The sequence below is a fragment of the Theropithecus gelada genome, chromosome 4 (genome assembly GCF_003255815.1).
Source record: "Theropithecus gelada isolate Dixy chromosome 4, Tgel_1.0, whole genome shotgun sequence".
Lineage (NCBI taxonomy): Eukaryota > Metazoa > Chordata > Mammalia > Primates > Cercopithecidae > Theropithecus > Theropithecus gelada.
The window spans coordinates 20,529,608-20,553,180 of NC_037671.1; the positions used below are offsets into that span (position 1 = coordinate 20,529,608).

The following is a 23,573-nucleotide window of genomic DNA, read 5'->3' on the forward strand; positions in this document are numbered from 1 at the left end:
ATCTGGATCCTGGTCTAGAACAATTCTTCTGTCTCATAATCTCATTAATAGCAGACAAGTTTTTTGGTTTTTTTTTAAGTATGCCATTTGCGAAAAAAAGAAGAAAGAAAGCAATGTGTTCTCTTACTACTAATATGTCATTATGGTCAAATTCTTACTGTAACAAATGAACATTACCAGTTTAAAAGGTGAGTTGACTTGTATCATCTTTATACTAGTCTCACAACCTTTTATAATCATGGAAGTGTTTATAACTAATTTTTAGCCCAGATTTTGAGCTGCTTTGTTGTCAAAGACTGTTCACATCTATGATCATCTCTAACCTCCATGTATGGATTTTATTAGCTCCTATTTCCTAAGTAGCGTAGATGGGCTAAACCAGTGGTTAAGTGTTTTGTGTTTATGGGTCGTCTACGGAGCTTCGTTGCAGTTTCTGGTTCATCAGGCCTGGATTGTGTCCCAAGATTCTGCTTTTTAATAAGCTCCTGGGTGAGGCCTATGCTGCTGATCCTCATTCTCAAAACACCAAAATTGGAAAGAATTTTCATGAGTCTTTAAGAACTTAGGCATAGTCCACTTCGCCTTTCTCTTCCATCATAAATATGAATGAACTTTTCTTAGGTTAAAGATATTTAGAGGTGTTAGAGGATCTGATGCTAACTGCAATGATATTACCAATGTAGTAATTTTAACAACTTTTAATCTATTGTAAAATTACCAAGTAAGGCCCATGGTAAATTTTAATACAGAAGGAATAAAATTGTGGGAACAGATGTTAAGAGCAAAGTAATGGTTGGCGGAGGTCCGTCTCATTCCCTAGGCCCTGTAAATTTCCCACTCTCTTTTTTTTTTTTTTTTTTTTTTTTTGAGACTGAGTCTTGCTCTGTCGCCCAGGCTGGAGTGCAGTGGCCGGATCTCAGCTCACTGCAAGCTCCGCCTCCTGGGTTTACACCATTCTCCTGCCTCAGCCTCCTGAGTAGCTGGGACTACAGGCACCCGCCACCTCGCCTGGCTAGTTTTTTGTATTTTTTAGTAGAGACGGGGTTTCACCGTGTTAGCCAGGATGGTCTCGATCTTCTGACCTTGTGATCCGCCCGTCTTGGCCTCCCAAAGTGCTGGGATTACAGGCTTGAGCCACCGCGCCCGGCCAAATTTCCCACTCTCTAAACCAAAGCGTAGTCACCACCTGCCCAAACTACTGACATTTTATCATGCAAATAACTGCATTCCCTCTACCAAGGGTTCATAATGACAACTTTTGACTATGCTAATTGTGTCACAAATGAAATTATTCATTAAAAAGTAGTCCTACTACTGGCATACTTTGTTATATCAGAAAAAAATAAAAATTGTTCTTTTGGCTAAATATTCTGCATTTGAAATTTAGTAACATTTATATAAGTAAAAAATAAATTGAGTATACGTTATGATACAATAGCTTAAATGTAATAGCTCACTTTGAATTATAAAACAAACTCCTGAAACTGAAAAATTTGAGCTAAGAATCCTGGGAATCTAGAACTTTCACCTTCAGGGGATGACACTCAGCTCCATAAAAGGGCGAGACCTGAGACCCGAGACCCTCCCTGGAATGGTCGTTTCCAGCCATGTTTGTGCAGTAGAATCACCTGCAAAATTTTTTTAAAATACCAGTACCCAGGTCCCAACCCAAGAGTCTCTGACTTCATTGGTCTGAGGAGTGGCCTGGGCTTTGAGATTTCTGTGGGCTTCATGGGTTATTCGGACTTCCAACCAGAGCTGTCAGCCCCTACCTGAGATGGATATGTCACCTCCCTCCACATGAAAGGAGTGAGCTCACAGCCTAGGTAGGAGGCTCTGTAGGGGTGAAAATATTCCGTGTTCCATCATGGATGCATTGTCCTCCGTGGTCTTCTCAATCTCTGCTTTGCAGAAGAGCAAAGTGAAACTGGGAAATCACAAAGTGATGTGTTGTAGATTCAGCCTTAGCCTGCCTTTTCTGTGAAGTGGGAGGCGAGGTGGTCCAATTGAGATTCTCAGGTAGAAGAAGAACTGTGAGTTTCCTCACTGGGTTACCACTCCATCTCTTCCCTAAGCCTCAGAACCAGAGGCCTCTCCAATGGCTTTGCAGGCGTTAGACAAAAAAGCCACTCACTAGACATTGGATGAAAATGTGAGTGAATGAACAATGAATGAAGGCATTGGGTCTGTGACATTCCAGCATGAGCCAGGGTCAGGGACACTGTGTGGCTTAGCATGTGGCTGTGCAGATTCTTGGTCATATCTACAGTTTCCCTTTCTTACTTACTCTACTGCATCCTCTCTCTTTTTTTATCTTTTCTTTTTTTAAAGATGGATTCTTGCTCTTGCTCTGTCACCCAGGCTGGAGTGCAGTGGTGCAATCCTAGCTCATTGCAGCCTCGAACTCATGGGCTCAAGTAATCCTCCCACCTCAGCCTCCTGAGTTGTTATTACAGGCGTGAACCACTGTGCCTGGTTCTATTGAATTCTTGATAAAGGGGAGGGAAATGGGTTCCCAGGGAGGCACGCACTGGAAATGCCTAGCAGCACTTACCACAGTGCTCCATGTGCAGTAAGGCCTGGACCAGGACCAGCAAAATGCCAAGCAGGCTTATGATGCCTACCTCCCTTCCTGGACCTTCCCTCTACTTCCCTTTCCTCTTTATTCAGAACACCATCCTACGACTTCCACCTGAGAGAAAAGCAGACCTGAGAGATTCCCACTTGTTGTTCGGAACCCCTGTCCACTCCAGTGGGGGTGGTACAGGCTCATGAGGCTGAAGAGAAGTCCCACAACCAGCGAACGAGACCTCGGGTTTTATTGGGGACTTGCATACAGGGGAGAGAGTCCAGTAGCAGAGGACTGGACAGGAGAACTACAACCACTTGCGAAAGGCATGTAATTTATGTAGCATTTTCATGTAACATCCTCCATCTAACAATCTCCACCTGATAACCTTCATTTAACCTAAAACAAAAGGCCTCCATCCCCCCACATGGCCGGTGTTCCACGGCATTCCCCGGGAAGCACCAGGGACTCAAATGTTCCTCATAGAAGAGCAGTGGATCTCCAGGTTGGCCACTCCCAGATTCTTTAGTTGCAAACTCTGAACACACATTCAGGTGGATCTGCCATACAAGATCACTCTCAGGGTGTGCTCAAGTCATTGCTGTCAACTGCGTCTGTCACACAATCGCCACAGTGGTGAAAACAGTCTATGGCCAGACCTTGATCCACCCAGTATGCATTCTAGAAGATGCATCTTAAAGATGAGTATCATAATGCAGATCATATTTTCTCATAGGAGCAATTATTATAACCATTTGTGTCTTACTGTCCTCCTTCTTTCAGGAGGAAGAGAATTAACTGCTGTAATTTCAGCTCTCATTGACATACAGCAGCGATTCTCCACCCTTAGCGTGCATGACAGTTCCCTGGAGGGTTGTCAAAACTCAGATTGCTGGGCCCCACTTACAGAGCTTCTAATTCAGTAGGTCTTGGTTGAGTCCCAAGACTCTGCTGTTCTAAAAAGTCCCCAGGTGATGTGATACTCCTGGTCCAGAGACCGCACTTTGGATCCTGTGCTGTATGGATGGCTCTCACTGTTATAATTTGAGCTCAGATTTATTTCAGGTGCTTCCAAATTTCATTTCCAACTGTCTCTAGACCACTGCTTTTCAAACTTCAGTATTGATTTGAATCATCTGGAGATCTTGTTAAAGTGCAGAGTCTGATTCAGTTGGTCTCAAGTGGGGCGCAAGAGTCTGTAGTTCTAACAGGCTCCCCAGCGATGCTGGTGCTGCTGATTTCTCACTACACATTGAGCAGCAAGACTTCAGTCATTACCATCCAAAATCCCAGCAAGCACAGAATCCCTTGGTGGTCAAATCTCAAATTCATATTCTGTTCATATTCTCTTCTCCTACCATTTCTATAGCAAAGTACACCGTGTTATGCTGCAGTAACAAACATCTCTAAAATCTTAGTGATGGATAACCACAGAGGTTTATTTCTTGTGCACACTATATAGCTATCTGTTGCAAGTCAGTTCAATATCTAGTGGATGAGTTACTAAATAATGACTCAAATAATTATTTACTTAGCGTTGTAACAGGGGTCTGAGAGAAAAGATATAGAATGAATCTTCAATAGGAGTTTTGGGCATTGGGGAGGGAAGATCTTTTAGGGCTGGAGGACCTTCCAGGGAGTCCCTTGGATCCTGCTAATGAATGCAAGTGACCACTCTTGCTGCCACAGCATAAGGCAAAATTAAACCAACATTAGTGTTCGGTTGTGGCTCATGTCAGCCTTGTGAGACCCTGAGCAGAGAACCTAGCTCTGCCTTGGCCCAGAATTCTGACCTACAGAAACTGTGAGATGATAAATGGATATTGTTTTAAGCCACTAAGTTGTGGTAATTTGTAATACAGCAATAGAAAACTAATAGGGATTCTCTCAATTCCCTTGTTGCTGAACTCTAAGGTAATGAATTTTCTTAAAATTTTTGTGGGTACATAGTAGGCATATGTATTTATGGGGTTCATGAAATGATTTGATACAGACATGCTGTACATAATAACCACATCATGGGGAATGGGGTATCCATCCCCTCAAACATTTATCCTTTGTGTTGCAAACAACACGATTATACTCTTAACTTTTCTTTTCTTTTTTTTTTTTTTTTTTGAGACGGAATATTGCTCTGTCACCCAGGCTGGAGTGCAGTGGCGCTGTCTTGGCTCATGGCAACTTCAGCCTCCTGGGTTCAAGCGATTCTCCTGCTTCAGCCTCCTGAGTAGCTGGGATTATAGGCACGTGCCACCACACCCAGCTAATTTTTGTATTTTTTAGAAGAGACAGGGTTTCACCGTGTTGGTCAGGCTGGTCTTGAACTCCTGAACTCATGATCCACCCGCCTTGGCCTCCCAAAGTGCTGGAATTACAGGCATGAGCCACAGTGCCTGGCCTATTCTTCATTATTTTAAAATGTGCAGTTATTATTGACTACAGTCACCCTGTAATGCTATCAAATAGTAGGCCTTATTCATTCTTTCTAACTACTATTTTCATACCCATTAACCATCCCCACCTCCCCACCTCAGCTCCCCCACTACCCTTCCCAGCCTTTGGTAACCATCCCTCTACTCTGTATGTCAATGATTTCACTTCTTTTAATTTTTAGATCCCATAAGTAAGTGCGAACATGCAATGTTTGTCTTTCTGTGCCTGGCTTATTTCATGTAACATAAAAATCTCCAGTTCTATCCATGTTGAATTTTTTTTTTTTTAATAAGACCACAGGCCACAGACCAGAATGTGCCCTTCAGTTCCTCCACCTTCACTCTTCCATCTATCCTGCAAAAGCAAGATAAGGGATTCATTGACAGCCCTGATTGACAGTGGTGACCCCCAATTTCAAATTTCCTTTCTCACTTTGGCAATGAGGAAACAGGTCCCTTGCATTCTTTAATACTAGGACATTCCAACATTTCGGCCTTGACCCACAGAAAAAAGGATATTTTACTCCCCCACCCAGTTTCACAAAACATATTCTTACCATGCGCACTGCATTCTGACATTTTTCTTCTAGTCTATTCTGTGCTGTGGTCATGACCCACTGAACTGATCTTAAGATGCACTAGTGGTCACACCTTGCAGTTCAGAATCATCTTTCTCATTTATTTATTACATGCTCATGACGTAAAGCACATTATGAAACATTTGCAAAACATCTCAGCTTTTCCTGTCTCCCCTTGTTGTATTTTACATAAATAATCTTTGGGCAAAAGAATGGCCCAGTTCTTATAGTACTTATAGGTTTTTTGTTTTTTGTTTGTTTTTTTTTTTTTTTTTTTTTTTGAGACAGTCTCATTCTGTCACCCAGGCTGGAGTGCAGTGGTGCGATCTTGGCTCACTGCAAGCTCTGCCTCCTGGGATCACGCCATTCTCCTGCCTCTGGGCTGGGACTACAGGCGCCCACCACCACGCCCGGCTAATTTTTTTGTATTTTTAGTAGAGACAGGGTTTCACCGTGTTAGCCAGGATGGTCTCGATCTCCTGACCTCGTGATCCGCCTGCCTTGGCCTCCCAGAGTTCTGGGATTACAGGCGTGACCACCATGCCCGGCCCCGTACTTATAGTTCTTATAGTCTAGAATTTGTCAAGCCCATCCTCTTCCAGTTGATGGAAGGATTCTCACATGGAAAATGGACAAGAAGCCCCCACCCTGGCTTAGACTATCATTCAGGGAATTCCTGGGAGGTCTCCCACTGACGTCCCACCAGTCTAGCCCTGAGTAGTTTGCAGGAGCAAGAAGGGAAGCACCCGGAGGGTGGAGAACTGCAGCTCATGGGCCATAAGTGCAGCAGGCTTTCTGCTGCCTTCACACTTTCTCTGTTTTCTCCAGCATTTCTTGTGCTGCTAAGCCCTGACAGTGAAGTGATCTGTGTGTGTGTGTGTGTGTGTGTGTATTTGCATGGAATCAGTATGCACCTGCACATAGAGAAAAAATTAATCTTAAGTTTTTCAACTTCAGGGAAGATGATTTATGGTCACTGACTGCCCGGTAGGTTTTATTCTATCTAGGAAGTCTGAGTTCTGTATTCCTCCATAAGGGAGAGAGAGAGCGTTGCTACTATCCTCCCTCTCCTTTTCTTGTCTTTATTAGAACTTGTACTTTAAAAGGAAATAGTGCCTTCCTGTGCATAAAGCAGGCATCTAAAACTGATTCTCTTTCCTTTCATTGTTTATAGAATCTGAAAAACTAGAAGGAGAAGGAGGGGTAGCGACCCCTCTTGGCCATTCCTCCCTCTCTTGAGTGAATACACGTGCCCAGCACTTTCTCAATAAGGATTTTCTAAGGCATGGAGCAGTCATCGAATTTGTTAATAATTTGTTCACATTAAGCAAAAAAGCCTAGCGGCAGTGATCTTAGGACTTAAGCTAATTATTTAGATGCATGAGAGATCCAGATTATTAGTGGGCATAAATATGTTTGGGATTTTAATAAAACATATTAATTTGTGAGGGTGGTCAAGAGTAAAAACTTTGGACTTGGGCCTACTTGGATTTGAATTTCACATTTTGTCCTCATTAGCTCTGCTAATCCAAATGCAAGAAAAACAAATTCATCTGTGTCTTCTAAGTTTGTGAATCTTCTATCTTTTTCTCGGTGTCAACTGGAGAATTAACTTGGTAATCCACTGACCCACTCTAACCAAAACAATTTGTCAAGTTACCCACCTGGGGGAAGGCAGTTAAACTTTCTCAGCCCATGTTTTCTTGTCGTTAAAACAGGGATAACATATCATTCCTACCTCAAAGGATTATTGGGAGGATTAAATGAGAAAAGGCCACGAGGGTCATGTGACTGACTAGAAAAGTTCATTATTAGTCAGTGTTGTCTGACTGCTTTAGCAAAAAGTCCCCAAATCTCAAAGGCTTAAGAGAGGAGATTTTTTTTTCTTGCTCACATAAGATCTGCTCCTGTGTTTTTGGTTGCCAGTCTTCCACATGGTCGTTCAAGGACCAGGCTTCTTCCATCTTGGGGCACCCAACTCCTCTTAAGTCCTCAGCCATTGAATTGGAAAAGAATGCAGGAATGTTTTATGGGCCGGGCTTGGAAATGGCCTACGGCACCTCACCTTCATTCAGCCTTCTGGTCATTCCTAGCTGCAAAGGAGACTGGGGAATTTAACCCACCTCTATGCCTGGAAGGAAGAAGTAATAGATTTGGTGAGCATTTGGCCAGTCCACCAGAGCGAGTCACTTGGTTTGGCTACAATGAGCTCTCTCTCTGTGGAAATGTATTATCTTTCCAAAAACTCATAGGGATTTTCCAGACTAATACCCCATTTCTCTAGCCATCCAGGGAAAGACAAGTAAGACTTTGAAATCTAACAGCTGAATTTTTATTGCCCTTGAGTATAAATATATGTATCTATGTATGTATATAATATTTCAAAATTTCTTTTAATTACAGTGAGTTTATCCTTTTTACCTATAAAATGTTTTACTAAACTATAAGGTGTCAAGTTACTGTATAGTATTTTAAAGTGCCAAACAAAGTAGTCATGTGACTGATCTCAGAGCATACCTTGGGTAAATTACTTGGTGCTAGTGGCAGGTCTAGAAATTGCAAAGGAAAAGCAAACGAAGGAGCACAGAGCCAAACTCCCAAGTGTTTCTAAGTCCATGCCCAGAAAATGTCATAGCATTGCTCAATCAGAATTGCTGAATCTTCCTGAAAGATTTGGCCATGATTAGTGCTGCTAAGTTCTGTTGTCAAGGGCCATATGACAGATAACATAATGCAATAAAGTAATTCTGGCCCTAATGTAAAATGAAATGTCTTTTTTGAAATATTGCTGTGAAGTTGGGTTTTTCTTAATACAAAGGCATCAAGACAATATTCTGTTGAGTATCTACTGTTAATTATATGTGCACAGCAAGGATTTTTAATGGATTTTTAAATATCTGTTTCGTTGATCTTGGAAACAGAAAAAAAACTACAAGAGAAGTAAAAGGTAAAAAAGTTTCACTCTTTGTATCACGCTCAGTTACGTTTCCGTTTAGCCATGGTATTTCCCGGTGGTCTGAATTGACAGTTTCAGGAAGGAGTAGCACCTTCGAATCTAAACCAGTGACTCCCTTTATGGCCTTTTCCAAATTACCTCGATAGTCTCACTTCATAAATATGCCTAAGTTTCTGCTACAGTTGATAGTGCTGAATGGGTTAGTTCTCTTCACCACCAACTCAAAAGCACCCAAAGGCAATATATGCTTTTAATTTCTGGAGAAGCATATTAGTTTAAGTTCCACTAAAATATCTGCTTAGACATAATTTATGTAGTATAGGTAAAAACCAGTTGCATTCTGATACTTACAAGATTGCTTTTATGTAAACAGCAACTTTCTGAGTAGCAGAAGGTGGAGAAGTGAGACAAAAAGAAGCCTTTTTCCTTTTCCTATGGGCCTTCCAATGGCAGGAGAATTACCTTGGTCATTACATGGTGGCTAGCGGGTGAGGGCTGCTGCCCGTGCTGGATGTAGATGCTGGTTAACACACAATAAAACACCAGGGAAGGAAGGTGAGGCACGGGTTTGTGTGATATCATCAGGGTCTGCTTGAGTTGACAGCCTGAAGCTACCCAGTCAGGGCTGAATCCCAACAGGAAAGCTAATCATTAGTTTATCAGGATGCAGAGAGGGAGGTAATCAGAAAAGAGAGTAATTCTGTCATTCTTCTGCCCAGACTGTTTGCTTTAGCAACATAAAGCTGTGGGTGAGCCTGTGAGCTGTGACTATGAGTTGGTAGCTTTATAGGTATTTAGAAACCCAGGACTGTGGAGGCAGAAGGGATTTGCTAAGATCCTGTCCTGTTGGAACATCACTCATGGTGACCTTTTTTTTTTAATCTGATAAGGCACATTAGCTCATCTCTCTTTGTATAAGACATGAATTAGATAATGAATGGCTGCCCAAAGGAAGTGAGGTGGTTATCACACCCTGGGGATTCGGGAGATTATCCGGGGGGTAAAGGTTAATAAAGAAGGATAATATCCTTTGTTTGATCAACTGTTCCATACTAAGTTCATTAGAATTCCAGACTGCCTTGATGGCAAATGCTACATAAACGATAAAACTGTGTATGTACTAATATTTGACTAGGGAATTTTTTATTCTCCATTTTAAATATTGAGATCACTTTGTGTTTTTAATAAAATATCAATGATATATCATTTTCCAGTGTGAGGTTAAATATTTGCTTGCTTAACCACCATCGATCTGATATAAAAAGTTGTAAGCGTTGCAAGTTTTTTTCTCTCATGACCTGAATCAAAAAGTAATTGAGAAAGAGGTCACTGTGTCATTCAACAAAATCTTTTTCAAAGCCAAACGTATTTTGACCTTTTATTTGGATTTGCTACTTGTTCATTGTTTCAGCAGCCTTCACTTAGATCCTCTTTGCTGGACATAGCTTCTGTCATCTGTACAAAGCTGTATATGCAAAAATTGAAGGCAAGGAGAAGGTAATTCCAGCTGGCATTCCAGTCTGGATCTGCTATCATAAATTACTTAGCAGAGGGCATGGTTCGTTACTTTTTATGGTCGTGTTCTATATTTGTATGTGCTGGGGGTGTGGATCACATGACAAAACCATCATTTGATATTAGTGTTTATATGCCCCAACCAGTGAGGGCTCGATTGAAGCTTCACTGTGCAGTACTTTTAATTTGTACGTTTAGCTCTTAATTGAAAATGCAGACACTTCCATAAGTACTAAAACTACAAATAATCTAAATAAATTTTATATAATTGTCTTTAGGAGAAGACAAACTACTGTACACCAAGCTAATTCAAATACACTGTGCCATCCAGAGATTTTAAAACATAAAATTTTGAACAAGCTAGTCAGCATTGCCAGAATAATGAAGACCAAAGTTTACCATTTTCCATTTTTTAGCCCCTCCCCTCATTAGCTGATGTCTGTTTATTTAAGAGGAAAGACATTTTTCAAACTAATCGAGAAAGAGGAAAAAAAGCACAGTTTTGTTGTTGTTGTTGTTCTATTCTCCAAATCCCTTAAATCCTTCCCCTAGTGCAGCTTCATACTTAAGTTTATAGTGGCAAACACCTCGAAAATGTCCTTCTTGTTTGATGATTTTTTTTCCCATAAACTAATCAGGAAAAAAAAATGGTCTTGTCAGGTTTTGGTGCATCCACTGCTTTGAGAACTAGTGTTTCCATATCTGGAATCATTTGTTAGATAAATTTGCCTGTAAGTAGTTGCTTCAGATCTTTGTCAGGTCTTGTTCATCTTACATACTGCAGCCCTCTTTAATTTCCTCAACTCCATTAATTTATTTTTCAAGCTTTTCTTTCACTAAGCATTTATTGCATGCCTACTCTATAGTAGTCAGGGCACTTAGCACATCTACATCTATTATTTCATTTGTGTGAGAACATACTTTGGAAAATAAGGTCGCGGTGATGTTATTTGAACTTCCTCAGCACCTATGTAGTAGTCTCTGTCAAACCACAAGTAACTTCTAAAATCACTGTGTTATTTTAGAAACGCTTCTACTGTTATTTTTTGTGCATATTTTCCATCCCCTCAACAAGATTTGCAGAGCCTCAGGGATCTTTAGGGTTGATGTCTCTCTGCTTTTCTGACATATTGTGGTCTTCACAATATTTTTTATTAGATGCCAAGTTTGACGAGAAGAGAGGCTCGGGTTCCGAGTCGCTTGTTTTGTTTGAGGAATAAAAGCTAGGTTCAGCCAGGCGCGGTGGCTCACACCTGTAATCCCAGCACTTTGGGAGTCCGAGGCAGGCAGATCACAAGGTCAGGAGTTCGAGACCAGCCTGACCAACATGGTGAAACCCTGTCTCTACTAAAAATACAAAAATTAACTGGGTGTGGTGACGTGCGTCTGTAATCCCAGCAACTCAGGAGGCTGAGGCAGGAGAATAGGTTGAACCTGGGAGGCTGAGGTTGCAGTGAGCTGAGATCATGCCACTGCACTCCAGCCTGGGCAAAAGAGCAAGACTCCGTCTCAAAAAAAAAAGAAAAAAAGAAAGAAAAGCTAGGTTCATGGATCACAGTGGTGCAGGGAAGGGAACCGAGTGAAGGAGGGACATTGTTATTTGGTGATGCTGTTATCTTTTACTGAAAAGGAACTTGATATTTGGAGGTGTATTTGGTAAGGACTTCGTTATCAGTTGACAGCATAACTGGTAACATGTAAGTCCTGGATCAGCCTTGAAAGAGTATTCCTTATGGGAAATGGAAAGATTAGAGAAGAACAAGCGAGATGGTGTTGGTGAGGCATTTCATTTCAAAGGTTTGTTTCTCTTACACCCCCTTTTACTAAATGAATGCCTTTGAGGGGACCACGGAATGGTTCATTTCTAGATGTGTGGCGCTAACGAAGAGAAATGACGGCAACCAGATTTGGGTGACAGATGTCGCTCAAGCCTTCAATGATTATAGAATATAGGTTCTGGGAAGAATGTGCTGATTAAATTCACATGGGCTGTGGAGATCCAGCTGGCCTGATATTTAAATGCTGCTGAAAAGTGTTCCAATTAGATGGATTCTTCCCTGTGCAGAGTTTTCATGTAAATTGTGAAAAACGGTACTTTCTTGAGGCAATGAAATGGTTGTGAATGTCCAATGTCAGTCCTCCGACGATTGTAATTATGCAGCTTGAACTACAGAAACTGCAGCGCAGAAGAACTTCAGGGTTTATCCTGTCTGTGTGCAGATGGACTCTCTATATAGAATAATGACCAACACATCACACAAATTGGATTTAAATGACTTGAACAACAGGAGTCCCATCATTTTCTTTGGCTGAATATCCTATAGTTGAATGTGTACAGGATTCCTCTTGGATAGTCATAATTGGATTATATTTCCCATAGGAGCAGGGTTGTAATTTGAAGCTTCGTATTTTACCAGCTTGACAGCAAATTAAGCACAGACAGGACAAACTATACATCATACAAACCAAGATACAACTAAAACCTTTCTAATTATTTAAAATGGGAAAATATGGCTCCACATCCTGTAAAGCGGTTAAAATATACTGTTCACGTTGATTATAAGAGATGCTAATGAATTCTAACTGCAATACAGCTCATAAAAAAAGTATATATCATAACTTACCTATCTGAAGCTGATGATGGATGGTCATAGTAAATAATCATCAATAATACTTTTATTTGACTCTTTAGAATTTGAAATGTCTTTTCATAGAAAAGCACTGGACCACTCACATTTAAAAAATATTTTTTGTGATTAAGTGAGAACTCTTGTCTTTTCCTCTCTTGACAGCATTTCTCTGGCCTGGACAGATATGTTCAAAATCATTCTATAATTCTCTAATACCACGCTTGAGATTGGATTATCTTTTTCAAAAGTAGCAACCGAAGAATCACAGCATTCTGAGGCTGTACCCAGGAGTGCACTGGGGAGGGCTCCCTTGGCACTGGTCTTTTCATTCAACTTTTCTTTGTTCTTCCATCTCCCAAGGCTTAAATGGGAAAAGGAGACAGACAAGAACAACAGGAAGTATGTGAGGAGAGAGAGTAGAGAAAGATAATCCTGTCCCTGTGGCTTGTCAGTTAGAAGTGAGGGAGGGAGTTGTGAGCTGAACACGTGGCTATGCACTTAGAAATTTTTCCCACAATACTTCTCTGAACCACTTTGAACCACTTTGGTCTTATTTTCTTCCTTCTTTTCTTTTCTTTTTTTTTTTTTTTGAGACAGAGTCTCGCTCTGTTGCCCAGGCCGGAGTGCAGTGGCGCAATCTCGGCTCACTGCAACCTCCGCCTCCTGCGTTCAAGTGATTCTCCTGCCTCAACCTCCTGAGTAGCTGGGACTACAGGTGCATGGCCACGCCCAGCTAATATTTTGTATTTTTAGTAGAGACGGGGTTTCATCATGTTGGCCATACTGGTCTCAATCTCCTGACCTCAGTTGATCCACCCCCGTTGGCCTCCCAAAGTACTGGGATTACGGGCGTGAGCCACCACGCCTGGCCTTATTTTCTTCTTTCTTTCTCCATCTTTTGCAGCCTCCAAGGCAGGGAAGCTGAAGTGTAGCTGTTAATCAGTAACAAGGCAGTAACGAAGGAATGAAACTGTGAGATGTAGGGCTGCCCGCACTGTTACAGCATGTCATCTGGCCACTTTCATTTCCTTGATTCATTTTTGTACCTTTATTTTGAATCAGGTTACCCTAAACTCAGTTGTTTCCCTTACATTGACTCTTGATGCTCTTAGGTTTTCCCAGTCTCCAGATCAGTTTATGTGCTGACTCAGGTAGTGAATAATCACTGAAATGACTGCCAGTAAGTACCAGGGAGAAGCTCATAGAATAGAATATGACTATTCAGTACTTCTGACGGGGAATGCCCAGCTTCGTGACCAGTGCTCATAACGAGTGCTCAACAAGAGACAAAATGAGTAAACCATCCAAAACCAGCCAGACCCCAGAGATTTTAGATGATTAAGATCTTTTCCCAAGATCACTTATTAAATGAGTCTCTGAAAACCTCCTCTTGTCTTTCTGTTTGTGGAAAGTCAACCCTAATTACTTTTTACAGTAAGAGAAACTCAAGGAGTCTGGAAGAGGGTTTTCTCCCCATACTTAGGGGATGCACAGAGGAGATTCATACTTAACAAGATCATCATCAAGACCTCCCCATAATTATCTCCTGACCTATGGATTGCTTATGAAAAAAATATTGTTCCCATGTAGATAAGGAATAGCATAGATCTTTGTGATAAATTTTGGGAAAAGATCTATTTTTCTTGAAAAGAACCTGTGATTTAAATGTAATCCTGTCATTTAGGTTGTTTCATGTAACTGTTAGTTTTTTCTTAATGATTACAATTTTTAACTTTGTTTCTGTTCTTTGTTTAGTTGTTCTTCCGGTATGTCCTAAACAGAGTTTTTTTTTAAATTTTTTTTTTTTTTTTTTTTTTTTTTTGAGACAGAGTCTCGCTTAGTCGCCCAGGCTGGAGTGCAGTGGCGCAATCTCGGCTCACTGCAAGCTCCGCCTCCCGGGTTCACGCCATTCTCCTGCCTCAGCCTCCCGAGTAGCTGGGACTACAGGCGCCCGCCGCTTCGCCCGGCTAATTTTTTTTTTGCATTTTTAGTAGAGACGGGGTTTCACCATGTTAGCCAGGATGGTCTCGATCTCCTGACCTCGTGATCCGCCCGCCTCGGCCTCCCAAAGTGCTGGAATTACAGGCGTGAGCCACCGCGCCCGGCCTAAATTTTTTTTTTTTTTGAGATGGAGTCTTGCTCATCGCCCAGGCTGGAGTGTAGTGGTGCGATCTCGGCTCACCGCAAGCTCTGCCTCCCGGGTTCATGCCATTCTCCTGCCTCAGCCTCCCAAATAGCTGGGACTACAGGCGCCCGCCGCCACGCCCTGCTAATTTTTTGTATTTTTAGTAGAGATGGGGTTTCACTGTGTTAGCCAGGATGGTCTCGATCTCGTGACCTTGTGATCCACCCATCTTGGCCCCCCAAAGTGCTGGGATTACAGGCGTGAGCCACTGCGCCCGGCCCCTAAACAGAGTTTTAACTTTATTACTAATTTTACTTCTTGCATTTTTCCACATTTCATATATATGATATATATATAATATATATAAAATATATTGTATATCATTAATAATAATTATGTATAATGTATAAAATTTTATGTTGCTTGGGGCATAAACTTTACTCTTTTAGATAGTATCTGTTGCAATCCTATAGAGACCCTTCAATTGCTTTTTTCTCTTGAGACAAGGTCTTGCTCTATTACCCAGGCTGGAGTGCAGTATCGTGATCTTAGCTCACTGCAACCACCACCTCCCAGGCTCAAGTGATCCTTCCACCTCAGCCTCTTGAGTAGCTGGGACCACAGCCTTGCACCACTACACTTGACTTTTTTTTTTTTTTTAAATTTTTCATAGAGACAGGGTCTCGCTATGTTGGCCAGGCTGGTCTCGAACTCCTGAGCTTAAGCAATCCACCCGCCTCAGCCTCCCAAAGTGCTGAGATTACAGGCATGAGCCACCGCACTGAGCCTCTCAATTACTTTTTATTCAGAATACTTTTTTAATCTGATAACATTATAAGTATCCCTTTTCGTGTTGTTGATGTGACCTCCTATCTTCCTTGGAACCTTATCTAATCAATCGTTTCCTTCTTTCTCTCCCTACTGGATCCTTCTGTTTAGTCTGCAAACCAAATCAATGTTCTCTATTTGAAAAAAACAAACAAACAAAACAAAAACAACTTCCTTCACTGCCTAAAATGTCTCTGTCCTCCTCTTTACTGCCAGCCTTCTTAGGAACACTCTGTCCTCCCTGATCTCATGTCCTCACTTCCCTGTCACTTTTTAATCTCCTGTCCTCTGTCTTTCCTCCTTATCATTTGACAAAAAAAGACTTTCCCAGTGCCCTGTTCGCTTCCTAATTGTCCTCATTCCATTCAGCCTCCTTGAAGAATTTTTACCGCTGACCATCACCCTCAAAGTTTTTCCTTCTCTTGGGTAATAAAACTATGCTTTCTGTCTGTTTTACTTCATTTCTTTCTCTGATTTCTCTTCCTCTATCCCTTAGCTGTGCATATTCCTTTAAGATTCATTCTATGTCATCAGAAGAGGACTTTCTCAAACCTGGTCTCTCCCCTGTCAGTTTCATCCATTCCTATGGTGGGGTCCGTCACTCATCTGCTCCTGATGCCCACTGTATGTTTCCAGCTGAAGGCTCTTGCTCCACGGCCCCGGGCCTGGGTGTCCTCCAGGAGCTCAAATGCAGTGCGTCTGTACCACACACACCTCCCCCAAATGCTGGGCTCCCTCCTCCTTCTTTCTCCCAGTTGATAGAACCTCAAGCCACCCTGTCTCGTGAACTAGAACTCCTAAGTCCTTGTGACTTCTCCTTTCCTTCACCTCTCACATCCAGCCGATCTCTGAGTCCTGACAATGCCCTAACCAGGGGAATCTATGGGATGTGAAAACTTCATTCCCATTTGCGCTAATTTGGAAAGGAAAGGAGGATGAGAGGGAAGAAGAGGAGAAGGGAGGACAGAAGTAAAAATGAAGGAAGGGAAGGAGGAAGGAAAGAAGGAGGGAAAAAAGGAGGGGGTAGAAGAAAGAACGAGAGAAGAGAAAAAGATGGCCTGCTTTTTAATTTTTTTAATATAAGGGTATTACAAGCTTGCTTTTTAAAAATCCATGAAATGAAGAAAAGACAAAGAAGAAAAACCATCCCACCAGTCTCTGACAGACACTGCAGTATGGCCTGTTCAACCAGTCTCTGCCTCGAAGCTTCCCCTCCTGCAGTCTGTCTTCCATTCTTATCATCATAACTGTTGCTACAAAACAAAGCAAACAAGCAGAAAACAAATTGAATCGGGAATCCTGCCATAATCCATTGCCTATGCAATCTATTCCAGACTGCAGAGGATGACATTCAAGGCCCTTTGCAACTTACTCCAGCCTCTGATTCCTCTCCTCCAAAACTTCTCCTCCGCAGCAGGTCCATTATCCCAATCACATTGGACAACCCAAGTGCTACGAATATGTATAATGTGTCTTTGTTCATGCAAGGGCCCAAAATGTCCATCCTTCTCTTCCTAATCTGTATATTTTTCATTTTAACAGATGTAGTGTATTCCATAATTTGATTAGCTGGGCTTGGAGACACCAAGAACTGCTTTCTCTAAAAGCTCAAAGGCTAACGAGGGCAAAAGATAAACTTAAACATGGTATATTGTAATAAGGGCATTGTAATAAGTACTGAGCTGGTGGGGAGCCCTAGGTAGCAGTCCTGAACGCTGCATAGGGATTGGGGAGTTGGAGAAGAGGTCACGAGGAAGGGGCCCCTTGAACTGGGACTTGCAAGAGAAGCAGGACTCATGCATGAGAAACTGCGCCTGACAAATGGAAGTGCCTGAAGTGTCTTTGCTCTGGTATTCACACAAACAGATTCAGTCTCACAGTCCATTCTCCCCCACCCCATCTGCCAAGATGACTTGGTGCTAAATATGTTTTTTTTTTTTTTTTATTTTTAGACAGAGTTTGCTCTTTTTGCCCAGGCTGGAGTGCAGTGGCATGATCTCGGCTCACTGCAACCTCCACCTCCTGATTTCAAGTGATTCGCCTCCTGCCTGAGTAGCTGGGATTACAGGTGCCTGCCACCACACCACCACACCTGGCTAATTTTGGTTGCTTTTTTTTTTTTTTTTTTTTTTTTAGTAGTAGTAGAGACAGGGTTTCACCATGTTGGCCAGGCTGGTCTCGAACTCCTGACCTCAGGTGACCTCGGCTTCCCAAAGTGCTGGGATTACAGGCGTGAGCCACTGCACCCAGCATAAATATGTATGTTTTTTAAACAAGATTGTTGACTTTTATTTTTTAATCCAGTCAATTACTTTTTAATTCTTTTTAATAACCAAGTTTAGGCTGTTCACATGTGCTTTTTGATATGTTATTTGTCCTGAAGCCCAAGTATCTTTATTGTAGTAGTTCTTGCTTTCTCTTTTCATTTCTGTGGTTTTTATGGCAGATTTTTAACTCCTTATTTCTTTCTGAACTTGGCCAAAGGATAACCTTAAGTAGTCTGATGTTAACATTTTAACAATAATATATTCCAGAAAAAACATTTTAACTGCTTCTATTTATTTCAATTAACTAAGTAAACTTGGATTCTTTTCCGGGAAACAAAAAGAATCTTTTGTTCCTCTTCAGCTGTTCATTATTTGCAGTTATTATCTGAGATCCTTTTTGAGATTCTGCTAATACCTGATAGTTCCAAGAATATATCTGCTAATTTAATAACCATTTCCATTATATTCTATTAATCCTTGCATAACATTCTGATTCATTTGTTTCTCAAATATGTCCTTATAAATCTCTGTCTAGTTTTGTTTACAGTGGCAAAATGGATATGTTTCTTTGTGATACACTGTTCATATTTTTAATTGGTCAATTTTTCTAAGTCTGAAAATCTCCTCCTCTGCTTTCAAAGAGCAAAATGACCCTGGGCAAGTGCCTTCTCTTGACCTTGTCGTAGCTTCTCCACCCCGTCCTCTCCTCCTCCAAAGTGTAAGGAGAGAAATCTAATTACTATTCCATGTCATTAAATGCCAACTCTCTTTACCTGTGATCACTTTAAAGCTTTGACTTGGGCTTTCTATTTCTTTAAGGTGACAGACATGCATATGGAGGGGAGTTCGGGCATGGGAAGTCACCCACCACTGAGTGAGTGGCTTTCTCTGGATTCTCATGATGTTCATACCAAAACTCTATTTCAGTTCAATAAATTTTCTGTTATCTCTGTTCCTAATTTTATACTCATCACAATCCTTTCCTTTCTGTCCTTCAAAGCTTGAGCTTCCTATTCTGTTTTGTAGGTGTATTCGTCAGCTAGGGCTGCTGGAGCAAAATAACACAAAGTTAGTGGCTTAAACAACAGAAGCGTATTCTTTCATAGTTCTGGAAGTTAGAAGTCAAGGCGTAGGCCGGGCGCAGTGGCTCACTCCTGTAATCCCAGCACTTTGGGAGGCCAAGGCAGGCAGATCACGAGGTCAGGAGATCGAGACCATCCTGGCTAACACAGTGAAACCCCATCTCTACTAAAAATACAAAAAATTAGCTGGGCATGGTGGCGTGCGCCTGTAGTCCCAGCTACTCGGGAGGCTGAGGCAGGAGAATCGCTTGAACCTGGGAGGCAGAAGTTGCAGTGAGCCGAGATTGTGCCACTGCACTCCAGACTGGCGACAGAGCGAGACTCAAAAAAAAAAAAAAAAGTTGAGGCATGGGCAAGGCCACACTCCCTCAGATGGCCCAAGGGAAGAATCTCTTCTGGGACTCCCTCCTGGCTTCTTGTGGGTTGCTGGCAATCTGGTGTTTCTTGGCTTGTAAATGCATCATACTTCGTCTTTATGTTCACATAGTTTCTCCCTGTGTGTCTGCCTCTGTGTCTACATTTCCCCTTTCCATAGGGACACCTAGTCGTACAGGACTAGGGGCCGTCCCTACTGCAGTACGACCTCATCTTAACCAATTACATCTGCAACAACCCTATTTCCAAATACGGTCACATTCTGAAGTACTTAGGATTAGGACATCATCATATCAATTAGTGGGGGGACACCACTCAGCCCGTAACACTAGATTTGTCAGGCATTGTTCTACTGTTATTATCTGTGTAATGCAGGCGTCATTTGGGCCAGTTGTTCTAGCTTGTCCTGGCTTATGCTATCACATATTCCTCTGTACCAGTAACTGCTTCTTCTCTCTCTCTCTTTGGAAGCTTTCATCGTGAGCCCATTCAGACCTGCTCAGGTGGAGAGTTCCAAGCCCGTTTGCCCTTTTAAGTTGCAAAAGTGTTTTTTCATAAGAGTCAGGCTGCCAATTGGTGAGATTTCATTTATTCGATTTCTTTATTGTTTATGAAGCCTATCATACTGTGTGTGTTGTGTCTTATTTTCTTATTTCCTAAAATCTTACAGATAACAATACAAGGAGGGATTATCATCTGTAAAACTCCTTCCCAAGAGTGCAGGGTACATAGATAGCATTCAGCAATTTTCTTGAATTCTTTTTTGCCTCCATTGTTTTCCTGTCTAATTTTTGTGGACAGTCATATGAAAAGCTCGGTGACTTCCTGAGACTTCACATGCACACGTAGAACTCACATAAAAGTGAAGGAGTGACATTGGTGTGCATTTGGCCACATTCCAGGGAGACATACCCAGATTAGACCAGCTCCTCAGGGTGCAGACCAGGTGACGTCAGAGGACACAGTTGGACTGGGATTCATTCTTACAATGGGATAAGGCAGGGCTTAGGCCCCTGTGAGAAAGAACCAAGTACTGGTTCCTAAAGGTATGAAAGACGGGAATGCAAACCCTCATGGAGCCCCAGGGCCCCTTGATAGATAATTCTCACATGCCCAGCTCCACCACTGCGCCACAAAGCCTTCCAGAAGCCCCAACCATCAAGGCTGCTGAGAGATTCCTGTCCCTGGCATGGCTGACGGGGGTGTTTTCACACCAGGAGCCACGAGCCCACTGTTCAGTGATAAGAAGCGCTCATGAACTCTGCACACGAGCACCCTGAAAAAACCCCGAGGAGCTTGCCCTAGAAATAGCCCCACTGGTTCTCTCCTGTGTGCTTCTTGTCTGTTTCTGGTCACTTCTGCTTGGAGTTGTGTGAGTCCAGTAAGAAGAGTCCCGGAGAGCAGAGTGGCGACTGCTACACTCCCAAGCTTATGTCCTTGGTCTGCCAGCCTGAGATGAGAACTGTTTTTGCAGACCAAAATGAAAGACCACGGACTCCATTTTTTTTTTTTTTTATTTCAGACCAAAATCAAAGATGGATGAACTCTATTTTTTTTGGCAGATCAAAATCAAAGATGATGGGCTCCATTCATTTCCTTTCCAGAGCTCTTTCCCGATAGCGAAGATGTTGTGGGCAGAGAAAGATAGAAAAGAATCATTTCTATAGCGGTTTCGCGAGTCTGCGTCTGTGTATTCGATGCTTGGGTGGGGCTCCCCCTTCTCAGGCAAGGCCTTGTCACAAGCTCCTGTGTCATGAATTGTTGGAACCCGCAGCCTGGCTCAAATGACCACAGGGGTGCCTCTTTGTCAGACATACGCTGTGCATCTGGCGGCATCATGAGGGTAATGTGATATGGCTCACAATTTTAATTTTAACAAAAAAATACATCTGTCAGGCTCATTTCAGCTGACAGGATAAATATCATATTTCATTGCCAGTTTGTAAACACCTCACTTTTCATCTCTATCTAACATGTTTCCTGGGTGGTTTACAAATTGAAAACTCAAATGGAATACATTTGGGGCTGAGCATGTGTGCTCTGTCAGTCAAGTCTGGGGGTAGTGTTCTTATGGAGCCGGGTCCATGCAAGCAACACATAGGTGGCTGACCAGGAAATGTGACAGTGGCAGATTTGTCTTAGGTAGAATTGTCTTGAGTAAGAAAACCCAGTGGAGAAAGTGGTTTTGAGACTGTTCGGCAGCTGCCTTGGACACCTGGAGCCGTTTCTTTTACAGATGAAGATGCATTGTGTTATTGTCTCAGGATCCTCGTCCTGTTGCTTCTCTGGCCACAAACTGTTCTTCACCAAAGATGATTTTATTTCACTGTCTTTGAAAATCGTTCTTTACAGGTAGAATATGAAGATTCTCTGGAGTGATTCCAAAATGCAAAACTCAAACACTATTGTTCGATTTCTTTACTTGCAACAAGAGAGTAGAAAGGACAGTATTTGTGTTGTGATGCTGGGTCGCTCAGCAGGGAGAGAATTTGAGATAAGTAGAATGGCAAATAGAAATAGTGAAATAACTGGATTCCCAGTCCCGAGGGTTTTTTTTCTCAGTCCTGTTATAAACAGTACTGATGGCATTTTATGTGAATATTTATGAGGGACCTTTTAATTAAAGGATCTCAAAATTCTCTTATCACCTGTTAGTTAATTTTCACAATGTCGTGCTAGAGCACGTGGGTAGTAATGTTACATGCCACGTACAGATGGAGAGATCAAAGCCCGCAGATGTTCACTTACAGAACTTGCCAAGAACCTGCAGTGATCAACTGGGCTTTTTCCAACCTGGGGCACCAGCCTCTGGTTACCGGTGCCACCCAGCTTTCCCAGGCTTGGTAACCAGTGAGAATCAGGTCTAGGGCTAGCTGGGAAATGACAGGAGTGGTGATTTTGGACTCACCCTCACCCTTTCCTGCCATGCGAACTCCCACCTCCCACCCACTCACCTTCCTTTCTTGTCAGTCCGTTTATTACTCCGGGCTGATTTCCACTGACCCCAGAAAAGGATTAATTGATAACTACAGGGGTTAGTAATTATTGACAAGGTCACACTTTTCTGAAAAGTATATGCATTTTCAAATGGAAATCTAAACGCCAGCCAGGTCTTCCCAGGCTTGGCTTGCTGCTGTCCTGCTTCAAATACTCTTTTCCTTCATTGTTAGGAACCAGAGATGCGTAAGAACCTTCTATAGAAGTAGCCCTCAAACTACATCTCCACGGCAGGTTCTGTCAAGCCATCACTTAGTGCAGAGGCTTCTGAGGATGAGGAGGGGAAGGACGGAATGGAAGAAGGACATCTTGTTTGTGTTCCCCAAATCCATAGCACTATAACTCTGAAAGGGTGAAGCAGTGAACATTGAGTGTATCAATTCTGAAAGCCTAAAGTCCCTCATACACAACAATCACCTATAATATATTTGTGGCCAAACAATGTTCCAAAAACCAGTAAAATAAGCCAGGCATGGTGTCATGCACCTGTAGTCCCAGCTATTTTGGAGGCTGAGGTGGGAGGATGCCTTGAGCCTAGGAGTTTGAGGCCGGCCTGGGCAACATAGCAAGACCCAGTCTCTCAAGAAAATACATTAAACAAACCAATGAGATAGAAAAACTCTACAAAATCTTGGGAAGTAGAATTCAAGGAAGTTGTGACAGTTGATAGTTTAAGCTCAAGTAAATTTTCTCAGGGGAAAAACCTAGATAAATAACTGACAGCGTGTCAGGTGTGGTGGCTTATGCCTGTAATCCCAGCACTGGGAGGCTAAGGCGGGCAGATAATTTGAGCCCAGGAATTCAAGACCAGCCTGGGCAACATGACAAAACCCTGTCTCTACTAAAAATACAAAAAAATTAGCCCAGCATGGTGGCGTGTGCCTGTAGTCCCGGCTACTCAGGACTGAGGTGGGAGGACTACTTGACCCTAGGAGGTCCAGGCTGCAGTACGCCGAGATCACACCACTGCACTCCAGACTGGGTGACTGAGCAAGACCCTGTCTCAGTAAGTAAATAAATAAATAAATAAATAAATAAATAAATAAATAACTGACAGTGTTTAAGCATGGCCAGGATTATCATAAGATGACCAAGATTATTCTTTAGAAATCAGCCTCAAAATACCATCAATGCGCTGTTTAAAGGCTAGGGATGTAAACATGTTTTCTCTTACCCACTCTATTACTGTAACCCAAAGGCAAACTGAAGTCACCCTTCC

General features: G+C 42.2%; 1 protein-coding gene across 4 annotated transcripts in view; it reads left to right on the forward strand.

Moving 5' to 3' along the window:
• Window positions 1-23,573, forward strand: part of CAP2 (cyclase associated actin cytoskeleton regulatory protein 2) — a 171,074-nt gene that overhangs the window by 69,968 nt on the left and 77,533 nt on the right. The gene's annotated exons all lie outside the window — the stretch shown is intronic.